Source organism: Pristiophorus japonicus, chromosome 2 (assembly GCF_044704955.1).
Source record: "Pristiophorus japonicus isolate sPriJap1 chromosome 2, sPriJap1.hap1, whole genome shotgun sequence".
NCBI lineage: Eukaryota > Metazoa > Chordata > Chondrichthyes > Pristiophoridae > Pristiophorus > Pristiophorus japonicus.
This window is the reverse complement of record NC_091978.1, coordinates 171,927,752-171,944,400: the sequence shown is the minus strand read 5'-3', so window position 1 is coordinate 171,944,400 and position 16,649 is coordinate 171,927,752. Positions and strand designations below refer to the sequence as shown.

At 42.9% G+C, this 16,649-nt stretch overlaps 1 protein-coding gene across 12 annotated transcripts in view; it reads right to left on the bottom strand.

Moving 5' to 3' along the window:
* LOC139242238 (amyloid beta precursor protein binding family B member 2-like) overlaps positions 1 to 16,649 on the bottom strand; it is a 470,855-nt gene that overhangs the window by 404,441 nt on the left and 49,765 nt on the right. Inside the window, exon 2 of one of the 12 annotated variants that reach the window (XM_070870295.1) lies at positions 4,994 to 5,057. The exons of the other annotated variants lie outside the window; for them this stretch is intronic. The gene's annotated coding sequence lies outside the window, so the exon portion shown is untranslated. The remainder of the gene's footprint in view (positions 1 to 4,993; positions 5,058 to 16,649) is intronic. 12 annotated transcript variants of the gene reach the window in all.

Genomic DNA, 16,649 nt, shown 5'->3' with positions numbered 1-16,649 from the left:
CTAAGGCCAATCTGCTCCATTCCTGCCTCTTAGGAGGGCAATTTCGGCCCCAAACAGTTTTGCAAATAACCAAATTTACACCCAAGTTAAACCATAACTGACAGATCATATATAATATAAAAGAAAAATATTGCGGATGCTGGAAATCTGACAAAGCAGAACATGCTGGAGAGAGAAACAGAGTTAACATTTCAGGTTAAAGACCGTTCGTCAGTTCATATGGGTGCTTTCAGTGTTAATGCACTTGATGATATTCATTTTCTTCAAATTCAATAAATCCCCAGAATGTAATTTGTGAGCTATAACTGAGGGGGTAGGCAGATTTAATTTTTTTCATTCCTGAGATGTGGGTGTCATTGGCAAGGCCAGCATTTATTGTCCATCCCTAAGTTCCCTTGAGAAGGTGGTAGTGAGCCACCTTCTTGAACCGCTGCAGGCTTTGGGGAGTCAGGAAGTGAGACACTCACCACAGAATACCCAGCTTCTGACCAGCTCTTGTTGCCACAGTATTTATGTGGCTGGTCCGGTTAAGTTTCTGTTCAATGGTGACGCCCCCCCAGGATGTTGATGGTGGGGCATTTGGTAATGGTAATGCCGTTGAATATAATGGGGAGGTGGTTAGACTTTCTCTTGTTGGAGATAGTCATTGCCTGGGATTTGTGTGGCGTGAATGTTACTTGCCACTTATCAGCCCAAGCCTGCACGTTGTCCAGATCTTGCTGAATGATGGCATGGACTGCTTCATTATCTGAGGAGTTGCGAATGGCATTGAAGGTACTCCCACAGTGCTGTTAGGGAGGGAGTTCCAGGATTTTGACCCAGCGACGAAAAAGGAAGGGTGATATATTTCCAAGTCAGGATGATGTGTAACTTGGGAGTGAAACTTGCAGATGATGGTGTTCCCATGCGCCTGCTGCCTTTGTCCTTTAAGTGATAGAGCTTAAATGTTTGGGAGGTGTTGACCAAGATGCCTTGGCGAAGTATTGCAGTGCATTTTGTAGATGGTACATAGTGTAGTCACGATGCACCAGTGGTGGAGGGGATGAATGTTTAAGGTGGTGGATGGGGTACTAATCAAGCAGGCTGCTTTGTCCTGGATGATGTCGAGCTTCTTGAATGTTGTTAGAGCTGCACTCTTCCAGGCAAGTGGAGAGTTATCCATCACACTCCTGACTTGTGCCTTGTAGATGGTGGAAAGGCTTTGGGGAGTCAGGAAGTGAGACACTTATCACAGAATATCTAGTCTCTGACCGGCTCTTGTTGCCACAGTATTTACATGGCTGGTCCAGTTAATTTTCTGGTCAATGGTGAGCCCCCCCCCCCCAGGATGTTGATGGTGGGGGATTTGGTCATGGTAATGCCGTTGAATATCAAGGGGAGGTGGTTAGACTTTCTCTTGTTGGAAATAGTCATTGCCTGGGATTTGTGTGGCACAAATGTTACTTGCCATTTATCAGCCCAAACCTGCACGTTGTCCAGGTCTTGCTGAATGATAGAATGGACTGCTTCATTATCTGAGGCGTCGTGAATGACATTGAACACTGTGCAGTCATCAGCGAGCGTCTCCACTTCTGACCTTATGATGGAGGGATGGTCATTGATGAAGCAGCTGTAGATGGTTGGGCCTAGAACACTGCCCTGCGGAACTCAGGCAGCGATTTTTGGGGCTGAGATGATTGGCCTCCAACAACCACAACCATCTTCATTTGTGCTAGGTATGACTCCGGCCAGAGGAGATTGTTCCCTGATTCCCATTGACTTCAATATTACTGGGGCTCATTCATGCCACACTCGGTCAAATGCTGCCATTTCTGGAATTCAGCTCTTTTGTCCATGTTTGGACAAAGGCTGTAATGAAGTCTGGAGCGGTGTGGTTCTGGTGGAACCCAAACTGAGCATGTTATTGGTAAGTGCCGCTTGATAGCATTGTCGACAACATCTTTCATCACTTTGCTGATGATTGAGAGTAGAATGATGGGGTGGTAATTGGCCGGATTTGATTTTTCCCGCTTTTTGTGGGCAGGACATACCTGGGCAGTTTTCCACATTGTTGCGTCGATGCCAGTGTTGTAGCTATACTGGAACAGCTTGGCTAGAGGCGCGGCTAGTTCTGGAGCACAAGTCTTCAGCATGACAGCCAGGATGTTGCCAGTGCCCATAGCCGTTGCTGTATCCGGTGCGCTCAGCTGTTTCTTCATATCACATGGAGTGAATTTAATTGGCTGAAGACCAGATTCTGTGATGGTGGGGAGCTCAGCCTTGTCTTTTGCACTCGCGTGCTTGGCTCTACCATCATTGAGGATGAGGATATTCATGAAGCCACCTCCTCCTGTTAGTTGTTTAATTATCCACCACCATTCACAAATGGATGTGAGAGTACTGAGCTTTGATCTGATTGTGGGATTGCTTAGTTCTGTTTATAGCATGCTGCTTCTGCTCTTTAGTATTTATGTAGTCGTGTGTTGCAGCTTCCCCAGGTTGGCATCTCATTTTTTTGGTACGCCTGGGGCTGCTCATGGCGTGCCCTTCTGCACTCCTCATTGAACTGGGGTTGGTCCCCTGGCTTGACAGTAATGGTAGAGTGAGGGATATGCCGGGCCATGATGTTACAGATTGTGGTGGAATACAATTCTGCTGCTGCTGATGGTCTTCAGCACCTCATGGATGCCCAGTTTTGAGCTGCGAGATCTGCTCTGAATCTATCCCATTTAGCACGGTGGTAATGCCGCACAACACGATGGAGGGTGTCCTCACAGTGTGAAGGCAGGACTTCCTCTCCACAAGGACTGAGCAGTGGTCACTGCTATCAATACTGTCATGGACAGATGCATCTGCGATATGTAGATTGGTGAGGACAAGGTCAAGTAGTTTTTTCTCTTATGTTGGTTCTCTCACCGTCTGTTGCTTAATAATTGTTTTAACATTGGAGCATATATTGTGCATGTTTTATGTTTTCAAAATACACGCATTATAAAAGACACACTACCTGTAATACAACATAACTTACCCACATCTTTTAGTATACCTTATGGCAACTTGAGATTAGAACATGGAGACATGAAAAGAAATTTCCTCTTGAATGTTTACAGATAGCCACATATTTTCAGTTGTTAAAAAAATACTAGTTAATCTCCTGTGGTGCTGCTCATGGGAAATCAGATGACTGCCTCCCTAAGGACTTGATATCCTTAATCCCCTTTCTCGTGCTGCCCCCAATCCTACTTCTTTGGTATGTCCGATTCCCCCCTACCCTCCTATCTTTATGGCCCCCTATATCTTTCTCTGTTACTGCCTTTAAGCCTCCCTCTCTTGCTGTCCCTGTCCCCCTCCGTTCATACTCTTCTCACTTGCTCTCCCCTTGTTTTACTGCCACCTTATTCGCCTTCCTTGCTACCCTTATGTTTCCCTCCCAAATGCATCCTTATATGCACTTTTCTTGCAGTCTGTACACATACCCACCTATTCCACCTCCTAATGGTGCTCTGGCTTTCACTGCCCCCAATAAATCAGAGGTCCAAATGGTCAAAAAGGGGATGGGAATCCTCAGGCACAAAATGGTGGCACTGGCAGAAATAGCGCTATTGAGAGTCCTGTGAGGATCAAAAGGGAAAGGAGCCACCAATAGCTGCAAGCTGCACTTGAGATTGTGGTCTTGCTATAAATGTAGCTCCCTTCCGGTTTCTTTCCCTAATCACTCCAGCTTGCCACCGCCCTCATGTTTCTTACCTTTTCAGTTTCCTATTGTTCAATCCACTTTGTACCACCCCTCACATTACTACTGTCTTTTTCCCTTTGAAGTATTTGCTCAAGCTCAGTATCTTCCCTCTCCCATTCATATCATCCTTAGCATTCCATTTATTCCCACCTGCTCCCCAAAAAACAGTTGGAGACAGAGCTCACTTAATCCTCAACTAGTTCCCCTATAAGAGACTGTTTGCTTTCAGATTCAATCTTTAAAAAAAAATTAGAATGAAGAAAAAAACTGCATGTCTGCCTTTCTCTACATTTGTAATACTTTCTCTCAGATACACACTGGTGAAATAATTAGTTAGCTTCAAAATTGAACAAACAAAGTCTCTTTCCCTCATAGCAATAATTAACAATTACCTTTCCAAATTGTCAAGAGAACAGGCGAAATAAGCAGCTAACTTCAAAATGTAGTTAGTGTGGGAATTTGTTTTGAAAATTAAACAGTCAACTTTCCCTTTTCCCTTCAGTTCAATACATTTTCTAAAGAACTCAAAAGTTACAATGTATAATTACAATATACATCTTTTTCTAACTCAAACACATTGCTTTTACTGTTTTTACTTCAATAAAATTTTTAACATTTCTCTTATTTTAAAAAAACATTTGAAGAAAGACTACCAAGTAGAGTTTAGAACCAAGCTCATGGTCTACAGGGCTGTAGTAATACACACCCTCCTGTATGGCTCAGAGACATGAACCATGTACAGCAAACACCTCAAGACGCTGGAGAAATATCACCAACGACGTCTCCGCAAGATCCTACAAATCCCCTGGGAGGACAGGCGCACCAACATGAGTGTCCTCGTCCAGGCCAACATCCCCAGCATTGAAGCACTGACCACACTCGACCAGCTCCGTTGGGCAGGCCACATAGTTCGCATGCCAGACACGAGACTCCCAAAGCAAGTGCTCTACTCAGAGCTCCTTCACAGCAAATGAGCCAAAGGTGGGCAGCGGAAACCCTCAAAGGACACCCTCAAAAGTCTCCCTGATAAAGTGCAACATCCCCACTGACACCTGGGAGTCCCTAGCCCAAGACCGCCCTAAGTGGAGGAAGTGCATCCGGGAGGGCGCTGAGCACCTCGAGTCTCAACGCCAAGAGCATGCAGAAATCAAGCGCAGGCAGCGGAAAGAGCATGCGGCAAACCAGTCCCACCCACCCCTTCCCTCAATGACTATCTGTACCACCTGTGACAGAGTCTGTGGCTCTCGAATTGGACTGTTCAGCCACCAAAGAACTCACTTCAGGAGTGGAAGCAAGTCTTCCTCAATTCCGACAGACTGCCTATGATGATGGTGATGATGATCTGAAGAAAAATATTCCATCAATATAGTTGCATTCTGAGAAATTAAGTACACTGCACATGGTCAGACTATATAATCCAAATTCAGCTCAAGAGTTGGTGTCCTGGCCACTATATAGCCCTCAATCAACAGAACAAAAAAAATAGATTATCTGGTCATTATTACATTGCTGTTTGTGTGGAGCTTGCTGTGCACAAATTGGTTGCTATGTTTCCCACATTACAACAGTGACTACACTGCAAAAGTACTTCATTGGCTGTAAAGTGCTTTGAGACTTCCGCTGGTCATGAAAGGTGCTATATAAATCCAAGTCTTTCTTTCTCAGGGCAAAAATATCAAGTTGAAGTCTAGGCTTTTGAGAGGCTGAGGCTTCAAGTAAAACTATAATGAAGGCATTAAATGTCAAATCAGTGAATAAATGTTACAATGTTTTTGTAAAATATGTTAATTATTTTTAAAACCGTGTTCAAATCATTATTTTGGACAGTAGAAATTTCAGTTACTGAAGAAAAAAAATTGACAATTATAAAAAGGCAATACTTTGAGTAATTTCTGGGAACCTGGTGGCTAGATTGCACAATCATAAAGTGATATACGCTCATTGTAAATAGCTCGTGTGTGTCACATTGCCTGACAGCTTCAATATTGAAAATACCTATTGTAGCACCACCTAGAAACATAGAAACATAGAAATCTACAGCGCCGGCCGACAAAGAGCCACACAACCCTCGGTCAGCAGCCCTGAAGGTTACATATAAACCTATGAACAATGGCGGAAAGGTAAAGAACATTCGCGCAACCAGTCCGCCCCACACAATTGCGATACCTAATGCATCGCAACATTTTACACTCCACCTCAACCGGAGTCATGCGATATCCTGGGAGAGGCGCAAAAAAGATAGAAATCCAGGCCAATTGGGGGGAAAAAAAATCTGGGAAAATTCCTCTCCGACCCAGGCGATCGAAACTAGTCCAGGAAATCACTCTGGCCATATTCGATTCCCTGAAGTACTTACCATCATGTCTGCGCAGCCAAGAGGTTATCCAGTCTAATCCCACTTACCAGCTCTAGATCCGTAACCCTGAAAGTTATGGCACTTCAAGTGCCCATCCAAGCACCTTTTAAATGTGGTGAGGATTTCTGCATCCACCATCCTTCCAGGCAGCGAGTTCCAGACCCCCACAACCATGTGTGTAAAGAAGCTTCCCCTTAAATCACCTCTAAACCTTCCACCAACCACTTTAAAACTATGCCCCTCATAATTGACTCCTCCACCAAGGGAAATAGGCCCTTGCTATCCTCTATATCCAGGCCCCTCAAAATGTTATACACCTCAATGAGGTCTCCTCTCAACCTCCTCTTTTCCAATGAGAACAAACCCAGCCTATCCAATCTGTCCTTATAGCTAAGACTCTCCATTCCAGGCAGCATGCTCGTAAATCTCCTCTGCACCCTCTCCAGGGCAATCACGTCCTTCCTATAATACGGCGTCCAGAACTGCACACAGTATTCCAACTGTGGCCTAATCAGAGTATTATACCAATTTACGCATAACCTCCCTGCTCTTGAATTCTATGCCTCGGCCAATAAAGGCAAGCATTCCATATGCCTTCTTAACCACCTTATCCACCTGGCCTGCTACTTTCAGGGATCTGTGGATAAGCACTCCAAGGTCCCCTTGTTCATCTACACTATTAAGTGGCCTACCGCTTAATGTGTATACCCTTTCCTTATTAGCCCTCCCAAAGTGCATCACCTCACACTTCTCTGAATTAAATTCCATTTGCCACTGCTCTGCCTACCTGACCAGTTCATTGATATCCTCCTGCAGTCCATGACTTTTCTCTTCATTATATACTACACAGCCAATTTTAGTGTCATCTGCAAACTTCTTAATCATACTCCCTATATTCAAATCTAGATTATTGATGTAAATTGATGACCTAAAGGAGTAACAGGTACTGTGGGTATTTTCAATGAGAAACACACACACCACATATTGAATATAATAAATAATAGATATAGATTTTTTTTATCACTCGTATTAATTTATCATATGAAGCTGAGAACACAAATCAATTAAAAGCAAATTGTCATTCATGATCATTTCACCATTCTAAATTAGATGATCAGTTGTTAATTAACAAGTCACTAAATGCAAAGACAATCCAGCCAACCATTTTGTTTTTCCCTGTACCATAATGTGCTCTTACACTAATAACTGGTTTATTCAATTCACATTTCATAATTGAGAAAAATCGCATTACCCTTTGGATATTGCTTTTTAGTTATTTGAATTTAAAGTACACATTATGGATAAGTTTCATATACATAGTTTTCTTCATTAAAATTGTATTTGAACAAGCATTCCATGTCCCCAATTAAACCAAATGTGGACAACTGTACCATAACATTATTTGCACTATTTCAATAACAGTGGTTATAATGTTTTAGTTCATCAAGAAAAAAACATTTAAAGAGCATATATCGAAGAGTGTTAGACATGGAACCAACTTATTTTTGGCCAGTGGGTATCTGACACACATGAATAGTCATTATCGTGCTGAAGAGTCTCCAAATCAACCTATGAGAAATCTAGATATACAACTAGCTTTTCCAATCAGTGTTATTTTAACATCGGGGTTAACCCATTAACCTATTTAAAATTGAGGTTCCATTAGTGAGAAGGGCTGGAAGATCAATCATTAACAATGCCCTGTAATGCTGAAATCCTGCCTCCATCATCTGGCATGTCATCTTGGAGCCACCTTAACCCCAAAGAGTCCCAACTTACCCTCCCCCAAAGGAGATCAGTTGGTTATCAGACAACTGACAAACGTGAGTTTAAGCTTAGAGTTTCAAATTAGCTCATAAACTATGAGTGAATCTGATTCAAATACAGGTACAGCGTCGAAAATCCGGAGTTCTAGAATCTGTATTGTTCCGGAATCCAGACAGCAGGATGATCTGTTGCGGGGTCGTCCAGAATCCGGAAAATGTTCCGGAATCCAGACCCCCGCCTCAGGCCGCTGCCGACCTCACGCCTGCCTCGGGCCACCGCCGACCTCTCCCCCGCCGACCTCTCCCCTGCCTCAGGCCGCTGCCGACCTCTCGCCCGCCGCCGCAAACCTCACCCCCACCTCGGGCCGACCTTCCCCCCACGCCGTCACTCAGCCGCCCGACCTCCCCTGTCACCCCCCCACACCTTGGCCCAGTGTTTCCGCACTAGGGATGTTGTAAAGACGTTCCGAAGTCCAGAAATACACGAACCTGGGCTTGGGCTTTTCCAGATTCGAAGTCCAGAAATACACAATATCTGGAGTGGCCTCGGTCCTGAGGCTTCAGGATTCTCAATGCTATACCTGTAATTCAAGTTCAGATGCTATCCATGGTCAAATAGCCCTCCAGTCAGTATTCATGGTCTAGCTCGGCTGGACAGCTAGAGCCCAGTCAACAGTATCCATAGAAAGAAAGACTTATATTTATATAGTGCCTTTCATGACCACTGGGCATCTCTTAGCACGTTACAACCAATGAAGTACTTTTGGAGTGTGGTCACTGTTGTAATGTAGGAAACGCTGCAGCCAATTTGCACACAGCAAGCTCCCACAAACAGCAATGTGATAATGACCAGATCATTTGTTTTTGTTATGTTGATTGAAAGATGAATCTTGGCCAGGTGGATCTTTTACATCCACCTGAGGGGGCAGACAGGGCCTCAGTTTAACTTCTCATCTGAAAGACAGCACCTCCAGCAGTGCGGCATTCCCTCAGCACTGCACTGGAGAGTCAACCTTAAATTGTGGGACTTGAACCCACAACCTTCAGACCCAGAGGCGGTTGTGCTACCCACTGAACCACAGCTAGCACTGTGGAATATAGAACCATATTCCAGCTAGAGTCAATGTCTTCAGGATAGGAGGGTGAAAGCTAAAGGGAAAAAACGACAACAGTTTCTTATTACAGGTTGAATCTCCCTTATCCAGAACCCTCGGGACCCTGGCCTGTTCCGGATAAGGGATTTTTCCGGACGAGGGGTGGTCACGCTAAATTGGATGACATAGGTACTGAAGAAGAGGATATCGGGGCTGGCTGGCTTGGGGCTGGGAGTGCGGCAGAGAGATCATGGGGGGGGGTGGGGGCCGGTGGATCGCGGGGTCAGGCCAGCGATTGCGGGAGTCGGCAGCGAGGAAGGACTTTAATTTGTTCATGTCGGAGTTCTGCGCATGCGCTACCTGGTGGCCGGGAATGGTTCCGGCCAAGGGGTGGTTCCGGATAAGGGAGTTCGGGATAAGTGAGGTTCAACCTGTATTGCTGAATTCTTGTGTCTCAATGTTACAACATTCAGAAGAAAGCAAGAACCTCCTCTGGGATTTCATTGCTACAATATTGCCAGGAGGAACCACTGAAGTAGTGTACTGGAAAAAAATCTATATGTGGTAAGCAAGGAGATAAGATACATAACAAACCCATTGACCTCTGCAGTATTCCTCAATTTTAGGGAGTCTTGTACTATGGGAATGACACAAAAATATACTATTGCTAAATGTTCTGATTCGTACACACTTTCCCAGAAACTATCTGTAGTACGGGAGTTGCTACACAAGATAGCTTTTAAAACTACCTTTTTAAAGACAGCAAATAAAGAAAACTTGTATATTATAAATGTAACTGCTTTATGACTAGAAATTAAAACAGTTTTACCCATTTTTTTTTTTAAACTTCAGTTAGTAGTAATCTTTAGGTAAAATGTCTTGCACATTTCCAATATTACACCAATATTGAAATGCAATAGAATAAAGCCCAATATCTATTCAGTTCAAACAACATAATGTAATCACAGTGACTAAAACAGAATGTCAGCCAATGAACTTAATGGCACATACCGAATTTAAAGAATTAAGTTATGAGTGTGCTTCAAGGACACAGGACATCGGAGTGTCCAGATGACACTGAAATCTCTGGAGCTTTTCTTTTCACTACTCAATACATTGTTTACTTATCCTAGCATCACAGAAGTTTACAGCACGGAAGGAGGCCATTTCGGCCCATCGTGTCCGTGCCGGCCAACAAGAAGCTATCCAGCCTAATCCCACTTTCCAGCTCCAGGTCCATAACCCTGCAGGTCATGGCACTTCAAGTGCACATCCAAGTACTTTGTAAATGTGGTGAGAGTTTCTGCCTCTACCACCCTTTCAGGCAGTGAGTTCAGGACTGAGTTCAGGACTCCCACAACCCTCTGCATTAAGAAATTTCCCCTCAAATCCCCTCTAAACCTTCTACCAATTACTTTAAATTTATGCCCCCTGGTTGCTGACCCCTCTGCTAAGGGAAATAGGCCCTTTCTACCCACTATATCTAGGCACCTCATAACTTTATACACCTCAATGAGGTCTCCATTCAGCCTCCTCTGTTTCAAGGAAAACAAACCCAGCCTATCCAATCTGTCCTCATAGCTAAGATTCTCCACTCCCGGCAACATCCTCGTAAATCTCCTCTGTACCCTCTCCAGTGCAATCACATCCTTCCTGTAATGCGGTGACCAGAACTGCATGCAGTACTCCAGCTGTGGCCTAACCAGTGTTTTATACAGTTCAAGCATAGTCCACCTGCTCTTATATTCTATGCCTCGGCTAAAAAAGGCAAGCATTCCATATGTCTTTTTAATCGCCTTATTCACCTGGCCTGCTACCTTCAGGAATCTGTGGACATGCACTCCAAGGTCTCTTTGTTCATCTACACTTCACAATGTCCTACCATCTAATGTGTATTCCCTTTCCTTGTTAGTCCTCCCCAAATGCACCACCTCACACTTATGTGGATTAAATTCCATTTGCCACTGTTCTGCCACCTGATCAGTTGATTGATATCTTCCTGCAGTCCGCAGTTTTCTTCTTCATTATCAACCACACAGCCGATTTTAGTATCATCTGCAAACTTCTTAATCATAACCCCTATATTCAAGTCTAGATCATTAATGTATGCCACAAAAAGCAAGGGACCTAGTACTGAGCCCTGCAGGACCCTACTGGGAACAGCCTTCCAGTCACAAAAACCCCCATCAACCATTACCGTTTGCTTTCTGCCTCTGAGCCAATTTTGGATCCAACTTGTCACTTTGCCCTGGATCCCATGGGCTTTTACTTTCATGACCAGTCTGCCACATGGGACCTTATCAAAAGCTTTGCTGGGTGGTAGAGGTTATACAGCCTTTATGGTTATCCAATAACTAAAATATATAGGCTGTATTTATGTTAAACAATCATTGATTATCATTCAACGGAGTGACTCTTGCCAACGAAACGGAAGCCACTGAAAAATGCGCAGAAGCATTCTGCTGTTCCTTTGCTCTGTGTCATCTAAGATGCACTACAGCAACTCGCTAAAGTTTCTTCGACAGCACCTCCCAAACCTGTGACCTCCATCAGCTAGAAGGACAAGTGCATGGGAACACCATCACCTCCAAGTTCCCCTCCAAGTCCCCTCCGAGTACTGCGTGCAGTTTTGGTCACCTTACTTAAGGAAGGATATACTGGCTTTGGAGGGGGTACAGAGACGATTCACTTGGTTGATTCCGGAGATGAGGGGGTTACCTTATGATGATAGATTGAGTAGACTGGGTCTTTACTCGTTGGAGTTCAGAAGGATGAGGGTGATCTTATAGAAACATTTAAAATCATGAAAGGGATAGACAAATGGAGGCAGAGAGGTTGTTTCCACTGGTAGGGGAGACTAGAACTAGGGGGCACAGCCTCAAAATACGTGGGAGCCAATTTAAAACCGAGTTGAGAAGGAATTTCTTCTCCCAGAGGGTTGTGAATCTGTGGAATTCTCTGCCCAAGGAAGCAGTTGAGGCTAGCTCATTGAATGTATTCAAGTCACAGATAGATAGATTTTTAACCAATAAGGGAATTAAGGGTTACGGGGAGAGGGCGGGTAAGTGGAGCTGAGTCCATGGCCAGATCAGCCATGATCTTATTGAATGGCGGAGCAGGCTCGAGGAGCTAGATGGCCTACTCCTGTTCCTAATTCTTATGTTCTTATGTTCACACACAATCCTGACTTGGAAATAGATCGCCATTCCTTCATTATCGCTGGGTCAAAAATCCTGGAACTTCCTCCCTAACAGTATGGGAGTACCTTCGCTGCATGAACTGCAGCGGTTCAAGGCGGCGGCTCACCACCACCTTCTCAAGGGCAAATAGGGAAGGGCAATAAATGCTGGCCTTTCCAGCGACGCCCACATCCCATGAACCAATAAATATATATATTTTTTAACTGGTGTCTGTTCAAGGTTATGACACAGCCTGTAGGAGCATCAACACTATTTTGTAAAGCCAACACATGCTTTGATTGCACACTGCTGGTAGGAGAGTACACTGGGTATGTAACATGAATTTAATGCATGTTTAATCAATTCATTCCATTTTGCTCTCCAAAGCTTTGCTGGGGGAGCAGTGGGAGAAAGGCAGTGAGAAAACAAAAGAGTGCCTATATAAACTTGAGGTCCTACTTATTAGCGTCACTATCCTTGTATACGCCTCTGGGAGGGTGCTGCTGTTGTATTTTCCACACCCTCTTTCCTCATCCTCCTCTACCCCCGAATCTCGTTCATTTGCATTCTCCATCTGGAGGTGGTTTGCATTTTAAGATTTTTAACCAACATCTGTGGATGATTCATTCAATATCTTATTGTTAGCAACTTATGACATTCTTTCACACCTTATAGCTTCCTAATCAGCACAGTGTTCTTGCTTTACTGTGAGCTTTAGAATCTTAGCATCCTCCTGCCGTTCCAAAAAATCAATACACAGTTGTATAATTTCCTAACTGCCAGCAACAGAACTCCTGTGTGTCTTGTTGGAATCTAACTCATAGGGCTAGAAATTCCACTTTTGGTGATAGCGATACCGCTATGACTCCGCAACCGCTACAAGGTCTAAAATTCAGGCTTCAGTTCGCCCAGCATTAATAATCGGCGTTGCACGAGGATTCGTGGCGCAAACCGCAAATTTTCTGCAACTTTTCTCCGAGGTCGATACCACTGCGAGGCGCCTTGGGAGGGTGGAAAACACCCCCCCAAAAAATTGCAAAAAACAAGAGATAAAAAAATCACAAAATATTCACAAGACACATCAATCGCTGCAAAAGAATTAAAAAATAAAAACTTTAACTTACCTTTTTTGCAGGTCTTCATACCTACCGCTGTTCCAAGGGATGCAACGTAGGTTTTTCCCGGGTGGTTTTTTTCCGACCTAACTACGGGTGCGCTGTGAGCCAAATTTTTGGCGAAAACGCTAGTTCGAATCTTGCACGCCGGTGGTCCTCTCCCCAGCGATACTTAAAAACCGCCGACACACGACTTCTCCAAGTTTCCCGGTTTGCCGTTTTTCGCTAAAAACGGCAAAATATCGTCAAAAAAAATGGGCGCAAAGGCGGCGAATTTTTATTGTGCCCATTTTCCAACTTTAAAAAGTTACATTACTTGAATGAAATCTACACTAAAGGCTGTATTTGTGCTGAGATGCACAAGTTAAGAGTTTGTTTTCAGCCTTAAAACTTGCAATAGATAAATCTGTCCTATTTACTGATTTCTCTATCCTTTTCATCATTTTAACATGAGGAGCCAATCAGAAAAACTGCTTAAGCAGATATGGGGAAACATCTATAGTAAAATATATGCAAGTAATCAGAGGAACTGAATAAATACATCACACAATCAAGGACAAAAACAAGTTGCCAACTTCTGGCAGCAATGTAACACGCAATATAATGCACTTGGGTTTTGGGCCTAAAAATAAACATTGTTTACAGCTGAGTAGAAGATTCTCCAGTCTTCAGAAAACAAGGTTTATTTGAACATAAGAACATAAGAATTCAGAGCAGGGGTAGGCCATACAGTCTCTCGCGCCTGCTCTGCCATTCAATAAGATCATGGCTGATCTTCGATTTCAACTCCACCTTCCCACCCGATTCCCTTAAGAGTCCAAAAATCTATCCATCTCAGCTTTGAATATACTGAACGATATACTCCACAGCCCTCTGGGGTAGAGAATTCCAAAGATTCACAACCCTCTGAGTGAAGAAATTTCTCCTCATCTCAGTCTTAAATTGCCGACACCTTATCCCGAGACTACGTCATGCCACAGCACAAAAGATAACAAAGGACTCAATTTTGCACCAACCCCCATTTTAGTCATATGTGTAAGTAAAACAAATCGTAAACTCACTTCTTCTTTCTCATCAATGCTTCCCCCCTCCTCATGGAATTGAGTTATTGGGGTACAAACTCCATGGATGCCAGTCCCAACTGAGATCAGCTAATTCCACACAGACTAGGGACCAAATCTGGGCCCTCTTCGCTTTTATGGCTCAGCTACCCCTTGGATAAACTTGCTGAGCCATAAAGGGAGAAAAAGTTGGTATTTTCATAATTTATATACAACACAACCCTAATTTTTGTTTTTATTTTATAAATGAGGGAACAGGGTGTCAAAACACTACAATGCAGCTCTGTGTCTACACTTAATACCAATGAAATGAATAAATAATCCCCAATCGCTCCATTGAGTACAGCCACTTTTATTGTAAACTCTCCGCTGGGAGAGTTAAATTTTTTTGAAGTCAATGAGATAGTTTAAGAAAGGCCACTATGCCCTGGATCCCATGGGCTATTACTTTCGTGACCAGTCTGCCATGTGGGACCTTATCAAAAAGCTTTGCTAAAATCCATATACACTACATCATACGCATTGCCCTCATCGACCCTCCTAGTTAACTCCTCAAAAAATTCAATCAAGTTAGTCAGACACGACCTTCCCTTGACAAATACATACTGACTATCCTTGATTTATCCATGTATTTCCAAATGAAGATTTATTCTGGCAATAAATGCTGGCTTTGACAGCGACACCCACATCCCAGAACAAATAAAAAAATGAAACTTTTTAATAACTGGAAAGGGCATTTTGATATGGAAGGAAAACTATTTAGTGCGGAGGAAAGAGCTGAAACAAGCAATAAAAAAATTGGAACTGCATAGAGAAAGAGTGCAGGCTGGAGGTAGAGGGAGAAATACACTAATGTTACTTGAAAGGTGCTGAGTTACTATTTTCAACTTGCAAAAGGTGAGAGGCAAGTCAGTTACCTAACTGGATGACACAAAAAATGAATGGGTCTCCAGCAAGATTAGAGATCAGCAGAAATGTGCTTTCCTATCGAAGAGCAAAATAAGTTTAATTCCACCCCTTTAAAATGCCTTTTTAAGAAAGCGAGTGATGATATGCGAGAGCAGATACAGATGATAAAATACTCTGCACAGCAAAATATTGAAGTTACTGTGGTGCACCATGAATGCATCTTCTGAACAGTGAGAGCAATCATAATTATGTAAGCGTGAATCGTAAGCTTAGATTCATATTCCAGAGTCTCAGTTGATTACTGCTTGGAAGAAATTTCACAAACCTTTATCTTTCTGGAGGTTTTACCTGTAATTACTGCTTCCCTCACAATACCAAGTTAGCTGGACAGAATTCATAAGAGGCTAAATTGTATATGGTCTGTGAAAGGGAATGAGCCTGATGGTCACGGTGTTTTTTTATTCTACAAATTTGTATTCTTATTCCAGACAAGTTGGTAAATTGACTTTTCTGATCATAAATATCCCTGTGTCACTGAGCTGCTCCCAGATTTGCCAATTTGAGAAATTAAACAGAAGCAAATGCTGGAGAGTACACAAAAAAGACTTGTGCTCGGAAGCTCAATTCAGGGTCAAATATGCAAAGAGCAAAATTAATTTGTTTTTTTTAGTTAACCAGTTAAATAAAGAATATTTCAATAGAAACTGTAATTTTTAAATCATAAATTTTAAAGATAATATAGAAATTTTAAAAACTAAAGAAAGCAGATGCAAAAATTGCCCCATTATTCACTTATTTTAAAAGAACTCACACAGAACAATAGAAATACGAACTATACCCAAAGTCAACAGAAGTCTGCAGGTTACTATGATATTTTTGTTCAACCTGCAGGGATATTTTCACATAACAATATTTTCTGATTAACAATAAAAGACTGACAATAATGAAAAGCATACAGAATAATTAAAAGGAAACACTCGGTTTATCAAACAAGCACAGGTTTGTTACATGCAGTGCACCGTATATAATAGATAGACTTGATAGATAGACTTGGATTTATATAGCGCATTTCATGACCACCAGACGTCTCAAAGCGCTTTACAGCCAATTAAGTACTTTTGGAGTGCAGTCACTGTTGTAATGTGGGAAACGCGGCAACCAATTTGAGCACAACAAGCTCCCACAAACAGCAATGTGATAATGACCAGATAATCTGTTTTTGTTATGTTAATCGAGGGATAAATATTGGACACCGGGGTAACTCCCCTGCTCTTCTTCGAAACAGTGCCATGGGATCTTTAACATCCACCTGAGAGCGCAGATGGGGCCTCGGTTTAATAAACAATTATATTTTAACCAAGTTTGATTTGTCAAATTCTGCCAAATTAGAGGCAGCCTGTGAAGAGTTTAGATATTTTGGGGGGACTGGGAAGAAGTGAGACATCAGGGAAATA